The 23,578-nt window shown below is 38.7% G+C and overlaps 1 long non-coding RNA gene across 9 annotated transcripts in view; it reads right to left on the bottom strand.

The window, feature by feature from the left end:
• Positions 1–23,578, bottom strand: part of LOC147826231 (uncharacterized) — a 113,847-nt gene that overhangs the window by 48,916 nt on the left and 41,353 nt on the right. For 5 of the 9 annotated variants that reach the window (XR_015439354.1, XR_015439347.1, XR_015439355.1 and 2 more), the window contains exons 1-3: positions 3,710–8,216; positions 3,378–3,425; positions 715–911 (exon numbers count right to left, since the gene is read on the bottom strand). This is a non-coding gene — a long non-coding RNA (uncharacterized LOC147826231). Of the gene's footprint in view, positions 1–714; positions 912–1,491; positions 1,561–3,377; positions 3,426–3,709; positions 8,217–23,578 lie in introns of those variants that run through there. The other 4 variants (XR_015439351.1, XR_015439352.1, XR_015439349.1 and 1 more) reach the window with 4 other exon arrangements.

A 23,578-nucleotide genomic window follows, 5' to 3' on the forward strand; every position in this document is an offset into this window, starting at 1 on the left:
AAACTGAAGCAAAGTGTCAAAAAGCAGTACTGAACCTTGCCACATATAACATGCTATCTATTCTGTGTCATTTAAAAAAATAGTCATTGCAACCACTAAGTTGAGTTCACAGCCCACAGAGAAGTTGCATTCCACTATCCTAAACTATAAGAATCAGCAGTTAAGTAGGCAGTATAAGAAGAAGAGCTATTCTTATCAAGTGAAATGGGGAAAAAAATATGAAAGCAATACAGTCTTCTTACTTTCCAGAGTATCTCAATTACCTCTCAAAAAATGCAAGGTATCTCTGAATATTAATCTTTAAAATAATGGACAACTACTCCAGTGAAGCTAGGGAGTGCATTGCGTGTTTAGTTCAACAAGATGTAACAGTTCTTTTGTGTACCTTATGAAAACTCGGTGATGATGTGAAAACTCATATTAGTAACATCATAAGATGAGAGTGGAGAGACTGGGTAGTCACATTTCAAAGGCAACTGCCACTCTATAAAAGAATTTTTTCAAGAAGTTGAAATAGAAATAATTCTCCCAGTGCATTTTAGTTGCTCATAAAATTAACACTTGACAGAACCAGCTACAGAGAGACGGGGTTAAATACCACTGTCAGTTTCCTTTCAATCAGAAATAAAGTTAGAGCATTGCGACAGGAGAGACGTTCAAAAGAAAGATGTGTAAAATTGTAGAGCTCACTTAGACCCAACTCTTTGAAAGTACCTCTTATCCTCAGGATCACTCGGGCAGGGATGTGGCAGGCAGCAGTGACAGAAGACGCCTGTCCCTCATGTGGTCCAGACCCCAGGGAAGAGCGCTGTCCATGGATAAGCTGGAGGTAGAGTCTGTCTGCTCGCCAGCTTTTTATTGGTCATAATGCATCACTTTAATGCAACAAACTGAGCTTCCCTGAAGGCAGGCTGGGAAAAACAGATATGTAGATTGGCTCATCACACCCAACTCGTGCTGCTTAAAAAGAACAGAATAAAACACTGACCCAAAGTGGCATTATTATGCATAGTGCTATGCTAACAACATTCACAAAGATGATTCCCTAGTACCCCAATAGGTGAATGCATTATCCCCACATAGATAAACCGGAACGCCAGGAGGGTAAATAAGTTGCTCAAAGCCAATAACTGTGAAATGCAAAGCTGACTCTTAAAACCAAGTTCCTGTCGAGGAAGTAACATCTATAATCTACCATCAAAACCAGCAGCCCCAGGATGTCAATCCAGTGCTGTACATGGTTTGCAGGGGCCGGGGATCTCCAAGAGAGACAGGGCTCACCCAGGCACTAAGTAGAACACACATGGAGACACAGACCAAGATCAGCATCCATGCCCCTGACACCCAGCAGGTCCTGGCACAGCTGCAGTGGGTCTTAGGTTTGCATGCACCGCACTTGGGCCATAGGCACAGGATCCTGTCCGTGTCCCCCCACCCCTCATTGGGAGCAGATAGAGCAGTGGGCTTGACTAGGCGCCAAACGACACATACCTTCACACATGACAAAGATAATTACAAGGAGGAGAGATGTCCAGCATAGGCAGCAGGGCCTGTTCATCTCTGCAAGGAAACGTTCCAAACCTATGGCCATAGCCACAGAGCCACAGCAGGGCCACAACCTGCCATGCTTGCTTTTCCCAACAATTCCTAACTTTCTCAATATCTCCCAATAAGAAATATGAAGAACTTTGCCCAAAACAGGCAGATTAGTCTCCACTAGGGTCCTTTACAGAGCCTCAGTCAAAGAGGTAAGGGTTTGCCGAGTGCGTGCCTGAATACACAGTACATGCAGCTGGACAGGCAATCAAGACCTTCAACAATAAATCTTCTGCACGCTCAGCTACTGAGATTGTTTTCCCTATTTCTTCCTCTCCTTAATCTGCTTACTTCCCTCCACATTTTGGTTTTCATTTCTTCCCATCAGCAGCCGTGGTAACACCCAAAGATAAAACACAGGCAGGAGATGCGCACACGTATCTTGAAACATGAGCTCCTGCCAGCGTTTCTCATCAGGGTGGCCCTGTGTGCCCTGCAAACAAGGAAGCTCTCCCCTCATTCATGCCCTACCCACTTAGTGGCAGCCACGACCATTTGTGAACTGCATGAGGCAACTGTCCGCTACATTCAGATTCATAAGCTTGCAGATAGATCGGTCTTCCAATACTGCAAAAAATGCTTGAACTGGAAACTGTTGGATTCCTCTCACCACTGTCTACAAACCCTTACCTAAAAACTAGGCAGTAGCCAAAAACAAGCTTCTCTGTAAAAATGTTCTATTCATTGTTTATCTTAATCAGACCTGATTGTTTCATTTGAGATGTTCCCTGTGGCTCCCCACACATACTGAATATTCAATGACATTTCCCCACAGTGAGACTCTTCTGAATCTCTCTGCTAGGCTGTGAATACTGAGAGATACGAGAGTAGAATCAGGAAACAGGCTTGGTTCATTGTGTTTCACCTAAAGGCAGTCCTGATTAGATTCATGAATATCTGGGTTCACCTAGCCAGAATACCTAATTATCGACCACACAGTTCTAAATCAAAGGAGATTACAAAACAATGATCATCTGTCTGGAATATGAAAACATGGGGCGGTTGTAGAGATGGATACAACATGGATGGGCAAATATAAGTGTAAGGTTATGTAGAAAAATAGCACCATCTCTTTTTAGCTTTATTATATTTTAAATTGCTTAATTTGGCTCTGATAATTATTCTTTAAAGCTACCAGTTTTGTGTGCTTTCTCTCCAGAAGTGCTAATGATTTTGTAATGGGCTATAACCCATGAACACAGTTTACTTTATCGGGGTGCAAAAACACACGGCCTTTTACTTTCCTGATCTCCCTCATCTAGCAAGGATTCTGCCACTGAGCATTACCCCAGTCCTGACTTCCCCCATTTTAACAATCGACATTTCATGAGTGCCTGTTAAATTATAGCCATTGATGCTTTGTACCCAGTGTCTTATTCATTCTTCAACCTTATGTGATATGGATTTTTAGTCTCATTTTATAATAGCAGAAATTCAGATTCACAGAGATATTTAATAACGTATCTGAGGTCACACCACTTCTAGGAAGCAAGGCAGAAGTGGACCCAGACCCATGACTGAACACACCTCTCTCCGTCTAACTTTGCATCAATTACCCATAACTTCACTCACCTATCAGTCTCATAAGCACCAGCAAATATTCTATGAGCTCTCCTCACTGCCACCTGTCTTAGCTTTGCATTTCTTCCTTTGAATCCTCTGGCCTATCCCCTCTGTTTCTTAATCCATCAACATTTGAACACAAATTCCTTCCTAGTTTAATCATTTCAATCTTCTTCCAAGGCTCACTCTTAATTCCTGTATTCTTCAAGTGTACTCACCTTTCAACTCAGCCATCCCGATTTAACCCTGTGCGCAAAGGTCACCAACTAACAAGAAGAAAAAACAGCTGATTAGTTGCACACAAAGCAATGCTAATTAACCAGTTTAGTTTACATTATTCCTTGGTGCACCTCCCATCAGTTCACTAGCACACGCCTCTAGCTCTCTTGCGAACTCCTAGCCACAGCTCCCATAGCATTATCTCAACAGTGAGCTCACCGCACAGAAGGGGCCTAAACCCTTCTGTCTCACACCCACAGCTTTCACCTCTTCCATGTCAATTATTTTTTTCTCTTCTTGGTTCTATCTTGGGGATAGAGAAATTTCTCACCTTAGGATCTGTACGGCCATGGATTGCTTCTGAACAAACTGAATGACACAAGAAGGGAATAATCAGGAATAATTGGCCAAATCCAGAATGTGAGACATTCTGTAATGAAAATGATTTAATTGTTTTCAACAAATAAATGGGGGAGACATCAGGAAATAATTGTTAATGATGAGATGAAATTATAAAGAAATAAGAGCCCGGTGCAATGGGTTGACTTTATATTTATTCTGATTCTAATAAGCTGTATACAAACAGACATTTTGAGACATTTCAGGAAAATGAAATAAGGGGTGGATATCAGGTAATAGTGAAAATTGATGTTAATATTTCAGGTCTGATAATAGGATTGTGGTTATGAAAACAAAGGTCTATATTATTTTAGAGAGGCATAATAAATTTTTATGAGAAGAATGAGTTAGGGTATATGGAATTTGATCCATTACTTTGGCAACTTTTTCCAGTGTGGATAATAGAGAAAAAAAGCCTCAGAAAATATTGATAATTGCCAAAGCCACACAATAGGTAGCTGGGAAATCATAGATTCTCTCAATTCTTTTGATTGTATTTGAAAATATTCTCACTAAAATTTTGAAAATAACGTAACAACTGAAAATCTTTTATTTAATCATTATTCAAAAATAATTTTCTTTTTCTCTAACATCTTAAATCTTAATTGATTTTTTTGCCCTCTCCCTCCCCCTTCAAATAAGACCTGGCCTCTACTGTCTCAATGTCCTCCAAATGGCAGTGTTTCTGAAAGCTACAATCATTTCAAGACAATCCAGAATTACCTCTGTTCCTCATCCCTCCCCCTCTCAGCCTCCTGCCGTCTGCCATCTGCTGTCCTCTCCACTTTGCAGGTTCCAAAACTCCCAGCTGCCACCCAGAGTCGCTCCAGAAATGGGTCTTGTCTTTAACTGCTCTCTACATTCATCTGTCTTCCTCCAGATTATCCTAAATGCTTTGCTTATATTTTAACTCTCATAATCAGCTACAACTATGTGTTAAGTGCTGTTATAATCTTTATTTTAGGTAAGGAAAAAACTGAAGCAAAGAAAGGTTAAGGATTGGTGCCTGGTCACACAGCTGGTAACTGGGTGGGCTGGGAGCCAGGTAAGTGGCTCCCGGTCTGTGCTGTGACTATCACACCAAACTCCACTCACTGCAGAGGAGTGGTGAGCTGTTCCTTCTGCCTCAGTTTTTGGGGGTGGTATACAGAGCCACAAGGATTTAAGCATATCTCTGGGACTTTGAGGTGCTTCCACAATGTTCTGTTTGCCCAGGAAGGAAAGTCTTTTGCAACATTAATGAGGCCATCTCATATTTAGCATGGTCAATAAACCATCACAAAGTGAACTATTTTTAATGAATTAATCAGCAAAATGACCCAAACATAATAATGACAACTAGTGAGGGAAAAAGTGCTTTACTCTCATTTTCCCACATACTATGTTGACTGATGTAAGTGCCCACGACAAAGGTTTCAAAAGTATTACTGCCCTCTTTATCTGCGGGTTCTACATCTAAGGATTCTACCAACCATGAATCAAATTGTTCAGAAGAAAAAGTCATGTCTGTCACTGAACATATACAGAAATCTTTTTATTACACTTTCCTAAACAATACAGTGTGACAACTATTTACATGGTGTATCAATCGGTGCTTACTAGAGAAACAGAGTGCAAGATATACAAATATATAAGAATTTACAAAATTGGCTTACAATGGTTGCCTGCAATCAGGTGTGGAAGAGTGCAAAAGGTCTGCCTGAGTGCTGGAGATTCAAAGGAACTAGTGGGAGGCTTGAAACTTCCTGTCTTATCCAGTGTGAGTCCCTATCAGGAGGGCAAAGGGTCTGTGATAGAAGGGTGAGGGAACCTCTGCTGGAAACTGAAGAGTCTGCACTGGAAGCCAGGAGATGACATCCACTGTGAAGGTGAGGACTTGAGCTCCTCCAAAGAAACAGAAGCAAGCTTTCCTTCTTCATTTCCTTTTTATTCCATTCAGGCTACAAGCCTATTGGTTGGCACCTTCACACTCAAGGGGGTCTTCTGAATTCAGTAAATCTATCCAGTCACGCCCAGGACTATGCTGATCCAATTTAGTTGGATGCTTCCTACTCAAGTTGACACAATCAATTAACTATCACACATAGTATTTACATTGTGTTAGGTATTAAAGTGAGTCTAGAGAGTATTTAAAGTACACAAAAGGACATTTTTCAGTTATATGCAAACACTGCACAATTGTATAGAAGGAACTTGAGCGTGCAGGGATCCAGTCCTACAGAGAGACAAGTGGGTGACTCCACACAAATGAATCTGGCTTGCCTAGAGTGATAAAGTCTACAGTGATCATCATTCTTTAATTCCCTTTATTATTAGTAATGTCAGTTCTTCTTGAGAAAATCTAATTTTATTTATCCTGTTTTCAGTTTAAGAATCCTTGAAATTTCAAATTCTAAATGCCTGGAACTTGACGTTGAGGTATTTTTCCAGATAATCTAGAGACACACATTTGTTTCAATACCCCCAGAGGAATAGCTGTATCTTATGCCTCTTTGCATACTCAGTGTATCCTGTCAATCCTTCCATATACTAAGGACTTAGTGAACACTTGCCAGATTGAACTGACCTATGCATCATCCTCAAGGTCTAATATTTAAATTATTTTCACTGGTTCAGGGTATTTGAAAGTGAAAACGTTCATCTCAGAGTATAACCTCTGCATTATGAATTCCCAATTTCTCTACTGTATTTAACTACATACAATATTACATTAATAGGGCCTCAGCACGCCTCAAGAATGCCTTAGGTTTAGTGCCATAAGTCTTTGAAAAAATTAGATATTAACTTTTGATCACATATATTTGCAGAATATGAAGCTTCAATAAAGTAGACAATAAATACTAGATTTTATGAATCATTTCCAAGCTCATGCCCTATATTCAGACAAGGCTCTTACTTCTTCCTTTACTTATTAAGTCATGGAATCTCATCATTCTCATCTGTTCTCTTTCCCCTTTGTGCATTCTGCCAAGTATTAATTATCTTTTGTAAACACTGGAAAAAAGAGAGTGTTTTCTTTCACAAAATGATGATCTATCCTTCAAAAATATGGTATACAATACAAACATGTGGTACAGGTAGTAAAAAATAGTTCCTGAAAGTCCTCTACCAACCATAAGCAGAGAAGGAAGTCAAGCAATGACAAGTGAACTATGAAAAAGAGCCAATGCACAGCTTCTAGAACTTTAATTATTGCCTGTCAGAGGAAAAATAAAATGCTACAAGCATGCTGTGTACCTTCTAAAGACTCTAAATGAAATCAGATATATAGGCATTTCTCTACCATGAAAAGAGGTTAGCATCCAAGTATTGTGTCAGGACATTCATTAAATCCTAGTTTCAATCTGTACTAAGACACTGTTCTTTTGCAGTTGTAAACAAATGAAAATTGTTCTAAACAGATTAAGTGTAGTGCACTCCCAGGGAAAACAGGAGTCTGGGCATGTAGATAAATGTATTGTCAATTAGCTCTTTCAGGAAATAAGAAAAAATTTTAAGTAGAAAAACAAAATAGAGTATTATTAAATATCACTGAAATTTACAGATACCAGCATTGATTGCAGTGGACTTATTCATAAATATATATTAATCCCTTACTCGTTATATAATATAGAAATATACAGTGCTAAAGGTCTCAAAGACCTCAGAATCCAATTGATCCAAAACACGTATACTCATAAAATGGCATTGTCATGATTGTCTACCTAGAAAATTACAAGGAATCTACAAGGTAAAAAGTTGGAGAATTAATAAGTGAGTTTAGCAAGGTCACAGAATACAAAGTCAACACTAAACAATCAATTGCATTTAATTCTTTTTATGACTATGTAGAAATTAAAATTATGAAGACAGTATCATTTCAGATCTTTTCAAAGAAGTTAAATGCCTAAGTATAAACCCAACATAACAATAGAGGATCTATATAAACAAAGTTACAAAATGCAGAATAAAGGGTCAAAGAAGACCTACATAAATGGAAAGGTATAAATGGAATAGAAATGGAAAGATAGTGTCCATGGTCTGATAGACCCAACATAGTGATGATGACAATTTTTTAATGAATTGATCTAGAGATTTAATGCAATGCCTATCTGGATTCTGGGAAGATATTTTATAGACAAGATGAGTTTATTCTGAAATGTATATGGAAAGACACAGGCCCTAGAAAAGCTGAAATAAACTTGAAACTGAGAATGAAATGGGAGTTATCACTTTACCTGATGTTAAGCTTACTATGTAGCTGCAGTAATCAAGAGTGCATGACATTGGCCAAAGGACAAATGGTTTTGAGAGCCCAGAAACAGACCATATCTGATTTTTTAAAAAGGTACAAAACCAATTCAGTGAGAGAGAAGAGTCTTTCAATGACTGGTGCTAGTTGTAACTAGATATCTACAAGCTAAACAAATGACTCTAAACCTAAAATTCAAATCTTGTAATAATAATAACTCAAAACCAATAATAAATTTAAAAATGAAATAAAAACTATAAATGTTTTAGAAAATAATAGTGAAAATCTTCAGGACCTAGGACTGAGCAAAGAATTCATAAAAGGAAAAATTAATTAACTGAATTTCCTCAAAATTTTAAAATATTTTCACAGTAAACAAATGAAAAGAGAAGCAACCAATGTGGAGAGAATATTTATACATTTACCTTATAAAGGACAAGTACTAGGAATATATATATGAAAAACTCTGAAAACTTCCTAATAACAACAGAAATAATCCAATTGGAAAACAGAAAAAGATACAAAAGAACATTTTTGTTAAAGAGAATATATAGATGGCAAATGAGCATAAGAAAATATTTTCAGCATCATTAGCCATTAAAAATGCAAATTAAAGAAGCATGAGGTATCACTATATACCTATCACAACAGCTGAAATGAAACATAGTGGCCACATCAGATACCAGCAAATATACAATGAAGTATCAACTTCTAATACGTTTCTAGTGGAAATATAAAATGGTACAGCCACTGTAGAACACAATTTGGCAGTTTCTTATAAAACTAAACATGCGACTACCATATGACCTGGAGAGTTTACTCTTAACATTTATCTCAGAAAAATGAAAACACACATTTTATAAAAAACAAACCTGCACAGGAATGTTGATAGCAACTTAATGTATTATAATAAAAAATTGGAAACAAACCAAACGCCCTTCAACAGAAGAACAATTGAGTACACTGTGGTACATCCTCACTGTGAATATTATTTTGCAGTACAATCAGAGATGAACAGTGGATGTGTAAAAAGAGTGAATCAATGTCAAAAGAATTATGCTGAATGAAAAAGGCAAAAACTCAAAAGGTTATCTACAGTATGACCCCAGTTATTTGTCATTCTTGAAATTACAAAATTATAGAGATGGAAAACAAAATCATGTTTCTTAGGGTTTAGGGACAGGGTTGGGGTAGATGGGTGTGGTTACAAGAGGGCAAGAGAAGACCTCTATGAGGTAAAGGAATTGTCACAAAGTCTTGACTATAGTGATCATCACATGATTCTACAAATGTGATAAAACTACATAGAATTAAATACACACATGAATGTGTATAAAATTAGTGATATTTGAATAAGATAAATGGATTCCATCAGTGCCAATTTCCGACTTGAGCTATTGTATCAGAGCTATGCAGAATATTAATGCTGCAGAACACTAAGTGAAGGGTACAGGATTCTCTGTGATTATGTCTTACAACTGAACATATATCTACAATTATCTCAAAATAAAAAGTTTATTCAAAAAATAAAAGCATTATCACTTAATAATTGAGGCAATTCTTACCATGGGAATTCCTAGGATCAGAAATAAGGATTGGCTGGAGCTATGGGTCAAAGACAGATCTTCCTTAAGTGAATTCATGAAGAAAAATGTAATTTGTTTAGGAATAAAGGAAGAAAGGAAAACTTTCCAATTTTGGCACAAAGATAAAGTCAGCCAAATTTCAGTGACAGGCAGACAGACAGTGGAATGTCCAGCTCTGTGACTCAGAGGGCTTCTATGTCAGGTCTTATATCACATTATTTCACCCTTTAAACAACAGATCATCTGGAAGTGAGGATGGGGCTGGCAAAATTGTCTGTACCAAGTGCAGAGCATCAAGAACTTCCAATATGGAAGCCAAACCTTCAAGTCCTGCTCAACAGGACATACCATAAAGATATGTGCTGTAAGGTGGAGCCCAAGCAGAGGCTTAAAAAAATGACAACAGTGGTACCTAGACAAAGGTGTAGAAGGACAGGGAGGAAATCACAAGAGATAGAGCTGTTTTCTGGCTCTGTGTTTCAGGCTTCTATCTGTGAAGGGCCAGTAAATACATAGGTACTTATAAAGAGCCAGCTTTTTTTTATGCTTCTACCACTTGTTTTAAATGATACTGCTGCCCTCAAGAAAAATACTCATCACCACCTTTATGCAGGAGAAGTTAAACCCTGTGCTTCAGTATGGATCAAAAGTTTCCCTCCAAGTCCTATGTAGTATAGATGGTGGAATATTTAAGAGGGAGTTAGGGCACTTGCTGTGTAAGTTGTAGAAGGGGAGTGGGACACACCCCTTCCTCTATGTTTTTTTTAGAACCACCCATCCAGTGAAGTGAATAGGCCTCCTCTGCCTCAGGCTCCTGACATGATGTGCTGCCTTGCCAGAGGCCCAAAGTAACAGGGCCCCTTGGTCATGAACTGAAACTTTCAAAACGTGAGACAAAATAAACCTTTTCTCATATTAAATTTATCTACTTCAGGTATGTGCAATTGAAAACTAACTCATCATATTTGAAAATTAAGCCATAACTTTGTTACAGATTTTGAAAAGTAAATGTCTTCCTATTTCTGCTGTGAATTACTCTTCTAGGAATCAATCTGCTCTATATTTTGGAATTACCTTTTAGGAGGCTTTCTTTGTTGTCCATTTTAAATTAATTTATTTCATAAAATAATCCTCTTTTCATCATAGTCCATCCCCAGTGAAAATGAAAAGTACATCTGTCATGATATACCCACTTTGCTTTAAATGTGTTTGCTATGGTGGAACCATAGTAGTCCAATCTCTTCTTCTAAAGAGAAATAATCTAAACCAATCTAACAGGACTTTCCTGAGGCCACACCATTAGGCAGAAGATAGGAGAGCAGATCATATGACTGTCAGCTGGTTGAAGAAATGGAAATGATTCTCACTTTTGTAGAAACTACCCATATCATATTAGAACTCTTGGTGTTCTTAGTCACATTATAGGAGGACCTGAAATTTTTTTAAAAGTTAGCAAAAGATACAAGATTTGTTCTCTAAAACAAAAGGTGTTCAATGTGGTCAAAAACAAATAAAGACCCATACAAGGTTGAGATGATTACATAGCTCCCTGGAAAAATAGCTTTTAAAGACCACATGCAAAAAATACAGTGAGAAGGGCTTGTCAATATTACATGTCAAGCTGAGCCTTCTGGGCTGCCATACCACTGCCCTGAGCACCGAGGAGCAGACCCCCCCCATAGCGCCAAGGAGGTGAGCTATGCAGGCACCAGCAACAAAACATCCCACCCCCTTGAAATGAGAAAACATGTAAACAAGTCTCAAAACCAGACTACCAGATCACCTAAAGCAACCCCAAAGGGAAACGAGATGGAACAATCTGATACTCAACCACCTGGACTCCCTGAACTGGCAACAAAAGAGGATTTGGAAAAAATGAAATCAGAAATAATTTCTCACATAACAGCAGAGATTGTGCCCATAGTGCAAGACATGCTTAATAAATCTAGAAAGGACACAGATTAAAAAATATAGAAGAGCTGAGGAACATGATGGAATCCCAGCATAGGAAACAAATGGAATCCATAAAACAGATGCAAACAGATTTCCAGGAAATTAAAAATTCCATTGAAAGTTTACATAGCAGAATGAGCCAGTGTGAGGACAGAATTTCAGATATAGAAGATAAGATTGCAATTATGACCAGGAAAAGAAAAATTGCTTTTAAATAGTAAGGAACCATGAGAAATCAATCCAGCAGCTTCTAGATGATGTAAGGAAGAATAACATAAGACTAATGGGAGTCAATGAAGAAACAGAAGAGAGTGCAGATGACATTAAAAAACTGTTCACAGAAGTGATAGCAGAAAACTTCCCAAAAAGGGAAAAACAACTTGACATACAGATAAGTGAGGCATATAGGACTCCAACTAGCCTTGATCAAAAAAAAATCTACACATAGGCATATAATAGTTAAGATTCCAGAAACCCAACAGAAGAACAAAATTCTACAAGCAGTTAGAGAAAAGAAACAAATCACATACATAGGAAAGCCCATCAAAATCACAGCAGACTTCTCAATGAGAACTCTCAAGGCAAGAAGAGCTTGGAGTGACATATTGCAAGCCCTAAAAGAAAACAGCCTCCAACCCAGATTGATATACCTTGCAAAACTGTCTTTCAAAATTGATAGAGAAATAAGATACATTCATGACATAGAGCACCTTAGGAACTTCATGAATACCAAACCACCACTCAAAAAAATTTTAGACAATATCCTAGGAAAAGAAAACAAGGATCACAACCCGGTGAACCCTATCAGAATGAATCCATTGGGCATGACAAGAAATTAAACACAAAGGGGGAGAGGGGAGAGTCCAACAAAAAAAAAAGTCATGACAATGATAAGTCAATACATATCAGTTATAACCATCAATGTCAATTGTCTCAATTCACCAATCAAAAGAAATAGACTGGCAGAATGGGTCAAGAAGCAAGATCCAACAATATGCTGCATACAAGAAACACACTTAATTCAAAAAGAAACTCATAGACTGAAAGTTAAAGGGTGGAAAACAACACTCCATGTAACAGGAACCTGAAGCCCTGAAGGAACTGGAGACCAATGTCCGAAGGCAATGGTGAAGACCAGAGCCCCTTTAAAGGAGTAAAAAAAAAAGGTGACCTCCTTCTTTCCCTTTTTATTCCATCTAGGCTACAAGTCTATTTGTTGGCACCACTCGTATCCAGGATGTGTCTTCCCTCCTTAGTTTGTGGCCTACATACCCATCATCCATAAACACACAGAGCCTTACTAATCTGCTAGGTAGTTCTTGGTCAAGTCAAGTTGGCATATCACAATTAACTATCGTGTGTGCATGTGTGGGTGTACCCATATCCCCTTAGTTGCCAAGAGATATTATATATAATATTAATCATATATAAATAAATAATCTCTGTATTATATTTATATAATTATATATTTTATTCTATTTATGATTTCTAACCCTCTTAGGAATCCCAAATAAAAGAAGTAAGTGCTTTAAAAAAATAGATTTTAAAAAAAAGAAGAATTAAGTGATAAAAGATAAGAATGGCCAAATATTTTGAAAGGAAAATGGCTGATTCCATAAACATGTGCTGATGAGTTCAAAGTTCAAAATGATTTTTTTCATTGCAAGGATATGTACATATTTCACTATTCACACATTCCTCACTTAACGACAGAGTTCTAGTCCCTTGGCTAGGTCATTAAATGAATTGGTCGCTCAATGAAGAATTGTATATAATATGTACATTACAATATTCAGAACAAAGAAATGGTCAAAGGAGACCCCTACTTGATTACTTTGTTTTTGTTTATGTAACTCTTACAATGTATAACAGAACATAAAACCGTAGTCCTTTAATGTACAGTACAATCAGCAAAAATTATAATACTGTACTATAGAAGAAGCCACTGTAAGATCACACTGCTGGTCACATTCCTGCTCATTGAGTCTGAATGCTAAGTCTGAGCGGTGGGTCTTAAGTCCAAACCACACACCTCAGTTCTAAGTTTGAGCAGTCCTTAAATGGGTAGGTTGTTAAACAAAGAATATCCATATAGCAGTCAAGGTGATTAAAGGAATCCAGAGCACCTGAATGATAGAATAATTTGTGTGTTCTTCAAAAAGAAAGCCATAATTACTAATCTAAGTTTAGTCAAACACATTATATCACTTTTGTTTAAAGAATTATTATTAAAATGTGGCAAATTTAGAGTTTCAACTTCAGCAAGGCACTTGACAAGTACTCTCAAAATACTGTTATGCAAAAAACAAAGCAGACAATGATATTATTAGGTGGATTTACACCTGGCTCCACAAAAAGGTAGATTTATGTTCCTAGAGTAAGAAGGTAATAATGATCTAGAGCACTTTGACTACAGGCCTGTCTTTTTCAGAATGTCATTTTTTTAATGATATATTTTTTGTCACAACTAGGGAGAGGGCAGACCAGTGCTACTGGCATCTATTGGGTAAAGCCCAGAGATTCTGATAAATAGCCAACAATGCAAGTGATCAGTCCCCACTGACCAAGAATTATCCAATCAGTCCAAATGTCAGGAACACCACTGTTAAGAAAGCCCCATATAAGTATATAAGTGAACACATTAGAATAAATGATCAGATGTAGCATAATTTAATAAATATCATTATAGCATCCTACATTAAGCTCTTCTAAATATAAACTATACAAATTATAGGCAAGAGCTTTTCTTCTGGTCACTTCTTTCCTCTACAGTAGGTGCTAGAAAACAATTCATTGAAATACATATCCAGCCCCAGATTCACATGCTCTGGGCTTCTGTGTCTTTCTTTGCATGAAAATGAAGTGGAACATAAACAAGTGTTTATAGAAGGCTGAAAATGTCCTCCCAAAACACATCCATTCTAAGCCATGGAGACTTCTTTGCATAAAGTGTCCTAGCAAAAGGAATTGATGTGGAAGTCATCCCAGGGTATCTGAGTGGACCCCACATGCTATCACAGTATCCTAATAAGAGAGGCAGAGAGCAATTACACACAAAGAGAATAAAAAAGGCTACATGACAGTGAAGGCAGAGATTGGGGTAATGCTACACAAGTCAAGCAAAGTTAGCAGCCACCTCTTCCAGAGCTGAAAGAGTCAAAGGGCAGACTCTTCCCTAGAGCTGCTGGAGGAACCAAAGCCATGCCAATGCTTTTACTTCAGCTGAGTAATACTAATTTCATGCTCCAGCCCTCAGAACCAAGAGAAAAATGCATTTTTCTTATTTTAAATCCACAAGTCTGCAGTCGTTTATTGTTACAGCCATGGGAAACTAATACAGATTTCTGGGACCAGAAATGAGATATTGCTGTAACAAACACCTAAAAACAAGAACGTGCCTCTTTTAATTGGATATGGGAGAATCTTTAGTCATGAAGTAGGCCAAAGGAAATAGTCCTCAAAAAATCTACTCACTTTCTAAACATCAAGACATACAAATATCACATTATTCAGTAATCCATGTGATTAGGTGGCATCATCCTGTATTATCAGGGTAAACTCTAAATGTAATCACATGTATCCTCTTATATCAGACATAGAGCTTGAGGTTAGATGAACACACAACAAAAACAAGGAACCAAGAGAGAGATGGTAAAAGCCGCATAATGCCTACAGCCACCAGAAGCCAAAAGAGGCAAGGAAGGGACTCTTCCCATGAACCACTGGAGAGAGTCTAGCCCTACCTACTTCTTGACTTTCTACTTCTGGCAACTAAAACTGTGAGAGGATAAATTTCTGTTGTTTTACACCAGTAGAATAATACTCATTTTTACTACTGCTGCAGGTGGACCAGTTCTACCATTGTACAAGGAGTGGGCTCATTTGTAACAAACACATAGAAATGTATGCATGCTTCTAGAATCTGATAATGGGCAGAAGCAGGAAAAATTGAGTTATGTAATTTTTAAAAGCCTCGATTGCCTTGGACAGACCATTGCTAGGAGACTAGCAGACTGGAGTGAAGAAAGCTTCTATCATCTTAGAGAATATATATTATCATGAATAGAATATTTGTGGAAATGTGACTATTAAATGTGATTCCAAAAAGGGCTTAGAATGAATAAGGAACGTATTACTGGAAATTAGAAAAAGTCTGAATCAGGTTAGAAATATGCATCAAATTGGCTACATGGTGTCTTACAGCTGTGTTAAAGGCAAACCTTGTAAGTGACTAACTTGGACATTTAGCAGAGGAAATTTCTAAGCAAAGTTAAATAGGCAGATTGATTCTTTTTCTTGTTTCTTACAGTAAAATTCAAGAGGAAAGAGATAAACTGATAAATAGTTAAGCAAAAAGGAACCAGAACTTGATGATTTAGGAAATTCCGTGTGTGTGTGTGTGTGTGTGTGCGCGTGCGCACGTGTGTGTGTGTGTGTATGTGTGTGTGTGTGTTAATGATGTAAACATCAGGAGATTCACTGTTGGTAAAGCATGCTTTGGAGATAAGGATCGAGGGTCTGAAGGAACAACCCGTGGCCGGTATTGAAGACACCTGGCGTGTGATTCATGGTTCTGCTTAACCACCTCAGCAGAAGTCAAGAACAGAGATAGGATTATCCAGGGAAGACTTCAGATGACCCTGTTGTCTCATGGGGAGAATCTGTGACACACACAAGGGACCGAGATGGTTTTGAAACTGTTACAGCAGCAGGAGCATCATCAGCATGGACTAAAGGAGACCAAGATAAAATAAAGTGTAAGAAGGCAGACAGACCCAAAATTCTACAGGCAGGAAACAGGCTGATAAACAACTCCACTGCAAATGTGATCTCATCTAATAAAAGGAGGGATTGGTCCAAGGACAAAACTAGAATTTAGGGTTCAGACCCAGAGCCCTGAGCTGTAGGCTCAGAGTTAGAGTCAGAGGCCGAGGATGAAGCCACTGTCCTAGAGTTCAGAGTCTCAACCTGAAGAGGATTATGCCCATGCCTTATTTTGAATTATCTTGGGATGTGTTATCCTTTTATTTCTTCTACATTCTCCCGCTTGGAATGGAAATATCTCTATTTGTTATCCTATGCCTACCTCGACTTTTATGTTTTGGAAGCAGTAAGTTGTTTCTGGTTTCATGGGTCCACATATGGAAGGGAAATTTCCCCCATGGGCCTGAAGGAATAATCTATTCTGGAATATCCAGGTGGGCTGTAAAAGCAATCATATGCATCCTTTTAACAGAGAGGCAGAGGAAGTTTGGGGGCAAACTCACATGCAGAGAGGTGAAGGTATCTGAAGCTAATGCACAGAGAGATGAAGCCATAGACAAGGAATTTCAGTAGCCAACAGAAACTTGGGGTTGGGGAGGAAGGAACAGATTTTTCCCTTCGAATTTCCAGAGCAAACCCATCTCTGAAATTTCTAGCCAGACTCATGACAGAATAAATTTCTATTCTTTTAAGCCACCAAGTTTATGCTAATTTGTTTCAGCAGCTACAAGAAATTTAAATAGTATTCTACAATTCTAAAAATAATGAGCTGTAATGTAATGACAGCAGCACTTAAATGGACCCGAGACGTTAAGTGACTGAACATTCAGTTATGTGATTATAACAAATGTAATGCCACCCTTAACTTCCTTCACAGAAAATTGGAGTACAGAATAAGAGAGCTACTGTCCAGTTTTCTCCTACAGTGCTCAGACAACTGTATTATACCCACCCCACCCCATGCTACAGCTATCAGCAGACATCATCATATTGAGAATTGTTTTTTAAAAAAAATCGAAAGGGAGAAGAATTGTTCATATGATAAAGATTTGAAGAAACTAAGAAGGGATCTCAGTGTTTATCCTGAAAAAGCCTTGTGGTGAATGAATGTGACTGCTGCTCTGGGCTACACTAAGTCTGTCTTCAAGAAGGCAGAAGAGATGATCTTAGTCTCTGGTTCTAAAGATCAAGACCTCGGTTTAAAGAAAAGCTTCAAACAAGCAGATGTGCCTTTCATTCATTAAAAGCTTCCTGTTTGGGTTGAAATGCATCACTGGGGCAATGGTGTATCTCCTTATGAGTTTCACAGACTGAGGCAATCACTTGTTGGGGAATATTGTCTGGGATATTCCAACAACAAAAGCAGTAGGCTGGAGAAGATGTCCTAGGGTCCACGCACATAGCATTCTGTAATTCTGCTGCCATTAGTAGGAGAGGAGTAGGTCAAGTTTATATCCCATAACATTTGAAGATTTGTTCATTCGTAGCTTAGCTTCCTCTCTTTCCAGACCAAAAACATATATGCATACAGAAAGGCCTCTTGTCCTTCTCCAAACACTCCACCTTCACCATAACTTCCCTAGTTGCAGAGCCCAGTATCAAAATCAGCCTAGAACCTGGACTTGACCAACAAAATGCAGAACTAGATAATGACAGCCTATTTTGTATTCTCCTCTGAAGTCCCACCAACACAAATTTATACCTGCTTTTCTAAAATAGTGAGCTTTTCAGCCTTTCCACCTTTTCTGAGTATTTTTGAAGTTCAATTCATAAAGCTTGCTGATCCTCTCCCTATGAATATGATAAAGTTGGCAGGAATTGAGCTTAGTTCTATTTATTTCAAAACCTTAATTAAATGCAAATCCTATCCTCCAGAGGGTGGTATCCTCAGCCAGGCTTGAGTGTGCTTTCTCTCTTCTATTTCATGTTTCTCTAATCAAGTAGATAAACAAGACAGGATCCAGGGGAGAATTCTCAACCCTCCTCTTTGGTTATGCTTATCAAAGAGAAAAAGCAACTTAGATACCAAAAAACCAGTTATTGGAGAATCTCAGTATCAAACCACTGCTTTTTCTCTTATTTGATCTGCTTCTGAAGTAACAGAGTAATTACTGTCTCCTCCTAAAATGGAAAAGCTTCAGCAATTACCATTTTCTGAGCATACTGCAGTATCTCTACAGCTCCAACCGATGATGTAATTGCCTAGAAGAAATCAAACCTCTGTCAGTGGCTTCTGAGTATTCCACAATCCTAATGTGGGTTCCACTTTTTAGAAAGAGAGTCTTATAAGGTACCACTACTATACACTTACCATTTCCAATATCCCTACCAAAAATTTTCATCTGTAGGTATTTAAACTTGCTTCTACTAAACCTAGAAATCTTGTTTCTGAGCTATTTGTACATATTGACTTCAACTGGCCTGGAAAAATTCACAAAAGCTAGTTTAAACCAATATGCCAATAGGTCATTTGAGTCCACTGGCAGGAACATGCAAGTGAATTCTAAAGCCAGGATCTTCAAGTTAAATCTCAGCTTACATCTAAAAATTTTTAAATGGAATGTTATACACTAAAGTTGTTTCTAGCTTTGTTTTATTTTGCTTTCTTTTAATAAAGAAAGAGCAATTTACTCATTAACCAACACAAATACACTGAAATTCCAAAAGGTACATTATCATCTTTAATAAAAATAATTGGGATTCATTTAATTCATACAAAAATACCATGTAAATGCTGAATAATTATAAGTCATTATTTCAAATCTAATTTGAGAGGCAAAGCATATATATTTAGCAACATTTGCTCCTCTGCCCCTAATCTCTGAGCAACCACAAAATTGGCTATAACACTTTATTTAACAAAATCTTTCCTGTTTTCAAGCCACAACATGTTATACTAGCACCAAGAGTTCATATTCAGGCCACTGCATGGAAGAGCCACAGAAGTTTAGATATAATCAGTAAATGGCAAAAATATGGGAACTGAAAAAGCCATCTAGCCTCTTATCAGCATGATAAATAGTGTAGGCTAATGTGAGTTTACTAAGCTGATTAGTGTAAATATGAAGTACGTAATATCAAAGAATAGGTTCAAATCTATTATCCCTCAAAGCTAAATGACCACATCTTTCCTTCACAAAGCAATCCTACATGCTAGGAAGTATTCTAGTAGTTCTCAAAATATGTTCGAAGGGTCCTCAGGAGGTAGAGAGACTCTAGGCTCCAATCCCATGTGTGCCCAACCACATGTAGTTTCAAAAGCTCTACTCTGCTCAGCGGGCCTTGTGATAGCTGCAGGGCCCATGGGAGGCTTGGAGCACAACCAGAGGGCCACAGAGCTGAGCCAAGAAGCCTGTCTCTCACACCCCTCAGCCTGCTCCTGCACTCAGAGGCATTCCCAGCCTCAGCATCTGTCTGCAAGGGAAGCAGGAGGGAAGGAAGGGCCTTGGCTCAGATGCTATGGAAACCTCTTTCCTTGCCCAGCCCCAGGTCCATAAAATAGTAGGAGGCTCCCTCAGCCACATCTGTGCTAATCCATCTGCCCCTTGCTCAGGGTCATTGGTTGAAAGGGGAGCTGGCCACAACTTTGTATTTTGTCCAGTGCTTACACCACTGAAGTAAGTGAAAAAAGGCTAAACTATTACTGTCAGTCTGAGTCTGTATCCTGATTGATTCCCAGGGCATGGGACAGTTTTCTGGCAGGTCTGACAAGCCCATGGGGGGGGGGGCTCATGAGTCAGGACAGAGAGTCTGGGCAAGGACCGCCCATTCCACACTGCCACACGCATCTATGGGTGTCACCCTAAGTGGCTTTGTTTTTACTAGTTCTATACATGAGGTTATAAGCATGATTCCAACCAAAGAAAGGGTTGCATAAGGCTTCCCTCAGTGCCTAGAACATGATTAGAGGTCAATAAACATTAGTTCTTATGACTATTGCAAATTTTTAAAAAATTATACAGGTCATTCTACTTTCCTAGGAAGGTGGGGCATCATTCCTGGTGGATGATTCCCTGCAGAGAAGAACAAGGGCTGAGATATCACAAGATGGGGGAGTTTGAGACTAAACAATGTTCTTAAAAACCTATAGTGAATGTTCAAGTTTTTAAAATTATCATAGTAGAAGACAATTGCCATTAACGCCACCTCTAGATTATCTCCCTCCCTTCAAACTCACTTTTCCCATTGTTTTTGACACTTTCTGAAGCAGTTCTGGAAGTCCCCTTTCTAGAGTGTCAGTTGTGCTGTAGTGGCTGCCCCAATGTCTTGAACTGAATCAAAATCTCTACATTTCATGGTCATTTTGACTTTGGGAATGAGCCAGATCTGGTGAATAAGGTGGATGAGAATACACCATAATGTTTTTACAAGACTGTCTTTCTGTTGGATGGCCCAGCAGCAGTCACTATATTTTTATCACACCTCCTAAAGACACTCACAAAAGACTTCCAAACTGCTTCAGAAAGAGGCAAGAATGATGGGATAGGTGAGTTCAAGATAGGGAGGAGTATGGGGGGCACTAATGGCAATATGTCTTTTTTTTTACCGAATAATTTTATTTTATTTAAGCCCTTGTATAAGGAAGTTGTAAATGAAATGAAAAGAGCTAGAGTCTATGTTTTACCAGAAACTTCAATTCAAAGAAAGGAAATGTGTGCTGTATGGACTCCTTGATTGCTAGACATGAGAGTGGTAGCTATCATCATGGTGGGTATCACACTCCAGGAATATGCAAGGGAAAGTGTAGGGCGGTGTAACCTGGGTTATAACACACATCAGGCTGGGGGTTTCATGTGTTGCCCATGTTAACCCTTTAATGAACTCCTAGAGTACAATCTTCATTTTACAGATTAAGAAACAGAAACTTGGGGGGTTAACTAACCCCTCCAAGGTCAGACAGCAAAAAGTGAATTCCAACTGCATTTCAGCCAGTTTAACTGCACAGGTCATGCTTTCAAGTCCTACTCAATAAAGCCTCCTCTACTAATGTTTCAATTTGGGTAGAGTAAAATAATATCTGTTCTATTATTTATCACTTGTACTAGATAACTTAATAATAAACTAACACTTTTAAACTACCAGCAAAATAGCCAAAGCAGATTAGCATCATTTACTCAAACACATTAATAGAGAATACAAACACAAAAACTAAAGGCCCCCCCAAAATTTACTCCCTAGCCCAACTCAGACTTGTTCTACTTTAACCTTCCCACCTAACAGTCTTCTGTCCTAGAGTGAAAAATTAAGAACAGCAATGTTGCCTATATATTGCAGAGATAGCAGATTTGAATTTCTCCCTAATTCCTATGATAGCTTTCGCTTCCCCATGGTCAAAAACCAAGTCTCTGTGATGATAAAGTAGAAAGATGGTAAACTGGCCCATGTGGGATTTGAACACTCTGTCAAAAGACTTTCATTTACCCACATTTTGATTAATCCACAGGATTACAATTCACAAAGTCAAGTATTGCATTTGGGCTCACCCCTTCTGCTCCTATCAGTGCCCACACTATTTTTCCAACTTCCTGTCTTACTGTTGGCTACAAGACATTTATGCTTAAGAACAGAGCTTGGGGTGGCATAGCATTTTTTCTCTTGATTTAATTTGCATCAGTGAAGAAGCCAACAAGGAGCGTTTCTTTGTCCTCATGAATGCCCCAGATCTCTTTAGTCAGTGCTACTTCACGGTGAACCACTTTCCACCAAGTGAATTGCCTCGTGGCTTCTCTGTGACTTTCAAGGTCAGTAAAAAGAGCTTTAGTGGATAATCCATCCACTTGAAATCCAATGAATCATCACTGTCAGTTGTATATATGGCAAGTCTGCCATCTACTCAGACAGGTGTCACACAGGCTCTACACTGAACCAAAATATAAATGCTTAGTGCTTGTCAGGGACAAAGCTGACTCATTCAGTGAAGGATGCAGATGACTCACTTGTGAAATCCAAAGACATCAGTAATGCAAATGCCTCTGTCTAGGGATGTTTCTCCAGTCTGCCAACTCCATTAAAATAACCAGAGGTTATTCTGCCCATTCTCTCTGTGGCTATTTTTTTCTGCTTGAAAACAATAAAAAGTATCCAAATCTCTCTAGCCAGGTTGACCTGTGTCTTTCTTCATGAAACTCCAAGATTATAAAGGCCCTGACTATAAGATAGGGCAGTAAGATCATGAAAGCTGTTATTCTTCAAGCCCCTGTACATAACCCATGACTCCATAAAGAGTTGAATCCAAAATATCAAATCTCCAATGTGCCTGCTTTCAGATTAAAACAATCAAAATATGCATGAATTCTAAAGATTCTATACAAGTTAGGCAGACTCTCCAGTGCTATTGGTTTTAAGAGGGAGACACAGCGGCTAGGATTCATCTTCACACACCCCTGGTCTACTGCTGCATATTCCTTGGCTTCCAGCTTTGCCTTGCCAGAATAGATGCCAGCTAATAAAACTCATGCCTAGCACCATGGACAGTCTACCATAATTCTTCCCTGAGAAAGTGAGGGCAGAGATGGGTGTCCCATCCTTCATCCCTAAGGAAATCACAAGAGTGAGATCATTCAGTTACAAGAATATAATTAGTGTTGGGAGAGTGATTATGCTTTGAATTTAGAGGTCACCTCCCTGCAAGGATTTGCAAATAAAAAATCCTTCACCTCACATTGGCTTATTTATCCTGATAGTCCCTCCTGTGAGATAGGCAGGAAATCTACTATGCTCCACACGACCTCTCTGGGTAAGCACACACATTTAATTCCACATTCTCAGATGCTTCCACTAAAGGGCCTGTCTTTCCTCCCTCCCTGAGATGTATGCAGAGCCAGTTCCATAGGTGTGTGATCTGTACAACTGCACACAGCTCCACACTTAGAAGGACCCTGTGCTCACTTTAATCCACGAATGCTGTTCTCCTGGAACACTTCATTACTTTTGACCAAGGGACCACATGTGTTCATTTTGCCCTGGACCTCACAAATTGTGTAGCCACCCACCATGGACGGGTTGAGCTGGACCTAGACTGTGAATGAGGAACCACTGTTTCCTGTTTCGAGCAGGCTGTTCCCTGAAATCTCCATGGGAGTTGTGCTCTCCTGGGCTGTGGCATTGATTAGTACTATTGACCAAGTATTTTGGGTTCTCCTTTCAGACAAGGATGGGATTGAACTAAAACCTGCTTTTGTCTTTCAAATGAACAGGAAGTGACATTGTCACCTCTGGGCAAAAGGTTCCAAGGCCAGTGTTACATTTACCAGACTCCCTTTCTCCC

The sequence above is a fragment of the Heterocephalus glaber genome, unplaced genomic scaffold, assembly GCF_053883595.1.
Source record: "Heterocephalus glaber isolate CG9 unplaced genomic scaffold, H.glaber_assembly_v1.0 deba00001472, whole genome shotgun sequence".
NCBI classification, from domain to species: Eukaryota; Metazoa; Chordata; class Mammalia; order Rodentia; family Bathyergidae; genus Heterocephalus; species Heterocephalus glaber.